Source organism: Heptranchias perlo, chromosome X, assembly GCF_035084215.1.
Source record: "Heptranchias perlo isolate sHepPer1 chromosome X, sHepPer1.hap1, whole genome shotgun sequence".
NCBI classification, from domain to species: Eukaryota; Metazoa; Chordata; class Chondrichthyes; order Hexanchiformes; family Hexanchidae; genus Heptranchias; species Heptranchias perlo.
In genome coordinates, this window is record NC_090370.1 from 2,753,213 (window position 1) to 2,761,083 (window position 7,871).

The 7,871-nt window shown below is 48.4% G+C and overlaps 1 protein-coding gene across 1 annotated transcript in view; it reads right to left on the reverse strand.

Moving 5' to 3' along the window:
• pan2 (poly(A) specific ribonuclease subunit PAN2) overlaps positions 1 to 7,871 on the reverse strand; it is an 82,129-nt gene that overhangs the window by 361 nt on the left and 73,897 nt on the right. The gene's annotated exons all lie outside the window — the stretch shown is intronic.

Sequence of the window (7,871 nt, forward strand, 5' to 3'; positions counted from 1 at the left end):
GAAACTTATATCACTTACACGTGACTCTTGCTGGGCTACAGGGACAGCAGCTCTTCAGTACCCTGTCCAAGTGGCCATTCTCCATTGGGGAGACCACTAGCTAATCTGGTTTTGGGGATAGTCACCTGGTAATTTTCAAGGATGAATGCAATACAGGATGCCTGGACTTTTCTGCTTCTGCACTCGCCAGCCCATGATTTTTTTGTCCATTCATTTTAATGAGCAGAAAATTGCAGGCAGATAAGCACAGAAGCAGGAAAACCCCGGCAAATAAGTTTATGACTGTCATGTTTTTAAAAAGGTGACGCGTGTGCAGACCTATCACACGTTTACACGTGCAAGTGGACCAGTTTTGCAAGCACACTCAGCTTTATTTTTCTAAAGCTCTGCACCTATCCACGTTTCGACTGGGCAAAAGGTGGCAGCCCAATTCTTAATGCACGAGTGTCAGCAGGCTATTTGACTCTGGATGGTATTGCAGCTAAGCTTGATCCAGTCCTTACCTACTGTCCACATATCTAGTCCACTGGAGAGTGATCAGGAGCAGGAACTCTGCCTGATACTTTCTTGCATAAATCAGGGCTGATGAGGCCAATTGTAATGTCCCTACCACCACCCTAGTTGAAACCAGCCAACTCACTACAGACTGGGGTCAACCCTGGGACCATCTGGTCTTAATGGCCCAGTACCTTACCAGGCGATGCATTTACTCACAAAGTCATTGGGGAGCTACTGTGTGTTATGCATAAAATATAGTGGCAGCTGAGTTAGCTAATCTTAGCCAATATCCCTGGGCTAGGGAGGGGAAAAATCACTCAGGTTTCTGGCTCCCAACATTACAACTCATGATGCCCATCAGCAATTATAATTTCAACTCAGGACATAGGTAACATGATTGTAACCCCTCAAAGAGATTACCACTCAGTGTCACCCTTGTAGCACTCTGAGTCTGAAGGTTGTGGGTTCAAGCCCCACTCCAGAGACTTGAGTGCATAATCTGGGCTTGCAGCTCTGAGGGAGTGCTGCACTGTCGGAGGTGCCATCTTTCAATGTGACCTGAAATTGAGGCCCTGTCTGCCCTCTCAAATAGGCATAAAAGATCCCATGGTACTATATGAAGAGCAGGGGTGTTGTCCTGGCCAATCATTTATCCCTCAACCAACACCTCCTTGCTGTGTATAAATTGGCTGTTGTGTTTCCTACATTATAACAGTGACTACAATTCAAAAGTACTTCATTGGCTGTAAAGCATTTTGGGATGTCCTGAGGTTGTGAAAGGCACTATATAAATGCAAGTTCATTTTTTCTTTTATCCATTTATCAGTTATTTTTTATTTCTTTCTCTGTGGTATACATATTGAGTTAAACATACCTGGAATAGCACTCTTGTTACCCTAACAACACCACCATTTCTACTGCTTGTGTGGGCTGGCAGACTGCAACAGAACCCACTGTATTATGGAGATGGAAATTCAGAAGGAAAATCCTATTTTACTATTTACTTTTCCTCCCAACTATTCCCCTATTTTTCTCCCTTCCTCTCCTGAAGACACTGACTCTTGCTGGGGTACAGTTCCATGGCTGCCTGCCACTTGCAGGTACCTAGTACAAGTGACCATTCTTCACCTGTGAGCGCAGACAGTGAGGTTCAGAAGGCTACACAACAGTGGCCAAGCCTGAACCTGTCCTCACTCGATGTTCACACGTACACTCTCCGACAGGGGTCACTGGATAGTGATCAAGAGCAGGAAAACTTTGCCTGATTCCCAAGTCTCACTGCTCCATGAAACACCACATTGGCCCTTCAACATTGCACCACTTCATTTTAAATTTATTAACATTATTAGAATGGCAAAAATATTTGGTAATTTTACAGGAGATTATTATTGCATTATTTACTGTATGACTGACTGTTTCTTTTTAGCCCTAAAACCCTGGGTGTCCCAAGAGCTTTGGGAGAGGGTTACGGGTTAATGATGCAAGGTAGTAGCTAAAAGGTTTATTAACTAGTTCTAAAAGTGCTCTTTGTGCCAGGAGCACCCAGAAAACCTAGTGAGTGACCCTCATTAACCTTCTCTGAAAGGTTCACTTCACAAATAATACAGTCCAAGTCCTTTAGTAGCTGACGTGCTATTGATTCTTACTGGAGAGCTGCACATTTCCAGATTGAAGATATTGTGAGGTTTTTAACAGTGTTCTCTTTGTAAACGTAACCCCCTCCTCAACAGTACGAGAATGCCTATAAGTTAGAACCATATATCACCTGGAGCTGGAGTGAAAGATGTCTGGTTGGTCGTTACCAGGATGCCAGGAGCGAAAGGGGGTTCAGGAGACATTCTAATCTGCAAGAGCAAAACCTGTGTAATCTGAACTCCCCAACAACAGCTGCGATGAAATGTACTGCATCAGGCTCTGTATGGCTCAGATGGTAAATGTGCTGCCCAGTGTGGTACTGAGCCATACCGACCAGGGAGGTCCCAGGTTTAATCTGCAGTCCGTGCTGATTTAGCGGTAAGGGTGACATGATTGGTCTCAGCACATCTGGGCGGAAAAATCAGACAGGCTCCACAGTCCTGATTACTGCCCGGTGAATAGAGCCTGCGTGGAGGGAGCGTGTGTGGTGATGTCAGGTGAGGCCAGGATTGGTGCTGGCTGTAATGTCCTTCGTGATTGAATAGCCTATCAGCACTCATCGTCCAGGCTTGCACATGAAAAAGAGCCACTTTGGGGCAAGTACTTGGGAGTGGCTGGTCTCCATGGACCAATATCCCAGCAAGGAGTCAGTGCCTTTAGATGAGGAGGGGACAAAACTGGAGGAAATTAATTCAACACACAGGGAATTGTGGCCACCAGCCCACATCCCACCATTCTGTGGCTCCCCTTTAGGACCATTTTTTTTCATCTACAGGCACTGAGCTAATCCCTGTTCTCTGAACAATCTGAGCTGTAAATTCCTGGGGATCCATTTTTTGTGTCCATTTTACAAGGTTTCACACTCAGCTTTTTGCTTTTGGCCCGTTTTCGAGCCTGAAATGGGCGCTAAGCTCAGACCTCACACCCCAACCAGGAGGTCCGAGGCCCGCTCGAAACCGAAGACAATGAATATAGGGGCACTTGCCTCACCGACGTCAAGTCCCTGGAGGGAGCGTGGAGCGGCAATGGAAAGTTCTGCTCCGTCTGGCAACACAGCAATTTTTTTGTTTGTTTTTTTAAAAACGTACCTTTTGGTGGCGGCTGCTGCTTAAGCTGCAGGCCAGGTTCTGCGGAATCCAATTTCCCAGAGCGGGACTAAAACAGGCGTTGGGCCCTCATTTACTTATGTAAGAGGTCTAATGCCTGTGTTAGGTGGCTTCCAGGGACGCCTGAAAAATGGCCCAACTCAATATCAGGTGAGACGTCTTTCAGGCATGGGACATTGGTCCCCAAAATTGGCCCTCGTTGTGCTTGAGGTCCAATTTCTTCATGGTCTGTATTGGTCAGTAACAGTACAGTTAGCCACTGGGGGGGCGGGGGGAGCTTAAACCTAGTGAAACTTTAATTTAAACTGTCCAATCAGATCAGAGACTGCAGCAACTCACATGTGAACACCTAAACAATGTAGAAATGGAGATTACACATTCAGGTTTGCTGAAAGGATCACATGGGGAGTATACTCCTGGTGGAACTCTGTAACTCAGCACAAGGCAATGCTGAATTTCAAGAGATGCTGATGTGATTGATTAGAACTATTTGCTGGCATGGAGGGTAAACGCCGACATGGACTGGTTGGGCCAAATGGCCTGTTTCCATGTTGTAACTTCTATATATTTCAACCGGAAGATGAATGTTTTAACATCATTACCACCACTGAACCCAGCAACCACAGGCCTTGTGAAATTTTGGCAAGCATCTCCACCTGCTGGAAGATTGATAGTGTTGCAGGAACATGTTACCAACGTGTTTGAATGCAATTCACCCCAGTGATAAGGCATAAGTTAATGGCCACAATTCAACATTCCCACATGGTGACTTCCTGATTTCAAACATCATTATGGGAGTTGGCAAACGGAGCTCTTGTTTGTTGTAACAGAATGTGTTAGGCTCCCCCGATGGCATAGTTGGTGAGGATTCTGCCCCGTGTGGGATTGAGCCATACAGAACAGGAAAATCCCAGGTTCAATCTCCAGTCTGTGTTGAGTTAGCTGATCTCAGTTGTGGCAATAGTAGGGGTACTACAATTGGCCTCAGTAAGTTTCCATTATTTTTATATAGGGATCCTGATGATGAGACAACTCCTTTAAGGGCGAAAGTCACACCAAGTCCCATTTACCCATCACCCCAGTGCTCACTGCCCTACATTGGCAATACCTCGATTTTAAAATTCTCGTCCTTGTTTCAAATCCCACCATGGCCTTGCCACCGCCCCCCCCCCCCCGCCACCCCAATCCCTTGTAACCTCCTCCAGCCCCTATGTTAAAGGTAGTATATAAATGCAAGTTTATGTTGTTGTTGAAAGTCAAATTCAGATGGTGCTGGGCTACACAATGAAACTGCACTTTATCTCTGCAAATTAATGATATCTGTAATAAAACAATGCACCTGGAGGTCAAAACTCACTGAGTAAGTTCCATCCACATACCAAAAACGCCCTTAGGTTATGAGCAAGCCTAGTGATTGTGAAACTCATAATAAATCCAAGGGTTCTCTCAACCTCAGAAGCTTGTGAGACCAACTACTGTAATCAGAGACAGCAAAGAGAATATATCTAATGTTAGTGCGCCATAGGTGTGTTCACTTTTAGAAACATAGAAAAATTTATGGCACAGGAGGAGGCCATTTGGCCCATCGTGTCTGTTCCGGTCAAAATAGAGCTACCCAGCCTAACCCCACTTTCCAACACTTGGTCCGTAGCCCTGTAGGTTACGGCGGTTCAGGCAGTGAGTTCCAGACCCCCAACATCCTCTGGGTGAAAAACTTTTTCCTCAGCTCCCCTCTAATCCTTCTACCAATCACTTTAAATCTATGCCCCCTGGTTATTGACCCCTCTGCTAAGGGAAATAGGTCCTGCCTATCCACTCTATCTGGGCCCCTCATAATTTTGTACACCTCAATTAAATCACCCCTCAGCCTCCTCTGTTCCAAAGAAAACAACCCCAGCCTATCCAATCTTTCCTCATAGCTAAAATTCTCCAGTCCTGGCAACATCCTCATAAATCTCTTCTGTACCCTCTCTCTAGTGCAATTACATCTTTCCTGTAATGTGGTGACCAGAACTGTACACAGTACTCAAGCTGTGGCCTAACTAGTGTTTTATGTAGTTCTAGCATAACCTCCCTGCTCTTATATTCTATGCCTCGGCTAATAAAGGAAAGTATCCCGTATGCCTTTTTAACCACCTTATCTACGTGCCCTGCTATCTTCAGGGATCTGTGGACATGCATTCCAAGGTCCCTAACTTCCTCTACACCTCTCAGTATCCTCCCATTTATTGTGTATTCCCTTGCCTTGTTTGCCCTCCCCAAATGTATTCCCTCACACTTCTCTAGATTAAATTCCATTTGCCACTTTTCTGCCCTCCTGACCAGTCCATTGATATCTTCCTGCAGTCTACAGCTTTCCTCCTCACTATCAACCACACGGCCAATTTTTGTATCATCTGCAAACTTCTTGATCAAACCCCCCACGTTCAAGTCCAAATCATTAATATATATACCACAAAGAGTAAGGGACCTAGTACTGAGCCCTGCGGAACCCCACTGGAAACAGCCTTCCAATCACAAAAACACTCGTCGACCATTACCCTTTGCTTCCTGCCACTGAGCCAATTTTGGATCCAATTTGCCACATTCTCTTGGATCCCATGGGCTTTTACTTTTCTGATCAATCTGCCATGTGGGATGTTGTCAAAAGCCTTGCTAAAATCCATGTATACTACATCAATTGCGCTACCCTCATCGATCCTCCTTGTTACCTCCTCAAAAAATTCAATCAAGTTAGTTAGACACAACCTCCCCTTAACAAATCCATGATTACTCTGTGCCTTTCTAAATGATGGTTTATACTGTCTCTCAGAGTGGGGGGGGTGCTTGTCTTCCCAGGTCATCGAGCAGTACACATGTCCTGGGCAGCCCTTTCTAGTTTGACGCTGAAAAATATGTCAATGATTGACAGTGCCTTATCTATTGACATGGCAATAATCTAACATGTGGTCCAAATAAACTGAAAGATGCTTAAAATAAAACAACTAATGTCCGATTTCAGCAGGACAAAAGAGAAACTTAGATCACAATGTTGTTGCATGTGTCTATTAGACATTCTCTTTCCTGCAGTGCCCGCCGACTGTGGATGTGAGTGCCATATGGCATTCCTGCCATTGACAGCACTCTTTAATAGAAGTGACATGATCTCCTTAGACCCAACAGCATCTCAGAGCAAGTTGTTGCCAAGTCTCCAGTTAAAACTAAGGTGCGCAGCTAGACTGAAACTGTGGGTCTCTGGCCTTGACTGGGCCTATTATGATGGACCAATGAAAGGTGTCACCATCAGCACAACAAGTGCCCCTTTTGGGGAATCCCGAATATAGAAAAGAAACATATGGCCCAATCAAACTAAAAAAAGCTCAACATAAGCAAATAAGTCCCAAAAAAGCAAAAGGAGACCTTCCCAACTACATCAGCATGTTGTTATCAGTGTCTATAAGACACTCTATACCCTGCGGTGCCCACCGGTCGCGGAAGGCATCAAGTGTACCGATGGCACCACCTGCTCTCCGGGACCACTCTCCCCACTCCCCGGGACCACTCTCCCCACTCCCCGGGACCACTCTCCCCACTACCACTCCCCACTCCCCGGGACCACTCTCCCCACTACCACTCTCCCCGGGACCACTCTCCCCACTACCACTCCCCACTCCCCGGGACCACTCTCCCCACTACCACTCTCCCCGGGACCACTCTCCCCGGGACCACTCTCCCCACTACCACTGTCCCCGGGACCACTCTCCCCACTACCACTCTCCCCGGGACCACTCTCCCCACTACCACTCCCCACTCCCCGGGACCACTCTCCCCACTACCACTGTCCCCGGGACCACTCTCCCCACTCTCCCCGGGACCACTCTCCCCACTACCACTCTCCCTGTGACCACTCTCCCCACTACCACTCTCCCCGGGACCACTCTCCCCACTACCACTCCCCACTCCCCGGGACCACTCTCCCCACTACCACTCTCCCCGGGACCACTCCCCGGGACCACTCTCCCCACTCCCCAGGACCACTCTCCCCACTCCCCGGGACCACTCTCCCCACTACCACTCTCCCCGGGACCACTCCCCGGGACCACTCTCCCCACTACCACTCTCCCCGGGACCACTCTCCCCACTACCACTGTTCCCGGGACCACTCTCCCCACGACCACTCTCCCCACTACCACTCTCCCTGGGACCACTCTCCCCACTACCACTCTCTCCGGGACCACTCTCCCCACTACCACTCCCCACTCCCCGGGACCACTCTCCCCACGACCACTCTCCCCACTACCACTCTCCCTGGGACCACTCTCCCCACTACCACTCTCTCCGGGACCACTCTCCCCACTACCACTCCCCACTCCCCGGGACCACTCTCCCCACTACCACTCTCCCTGGGACCACTCTCCCCACTCTCCCCGGGACCACTCTCCCCACTCTCCCTGGGACCACTCTCCCCACTCTCCCCGGGACCACTCTCCCCACTCTCCGGGACCACTCCCCCCACTACCACTCTCCCCGGGACCACTCTCCCCGGGACCACTCTCCCCACTCTCCGGGACCACTCTCCCCACTACCACTGTCCCTGGGACCACTCTCCCCACTACCACTCTCCCTGGGACCACTCTCCCCACTCTCCGGGAC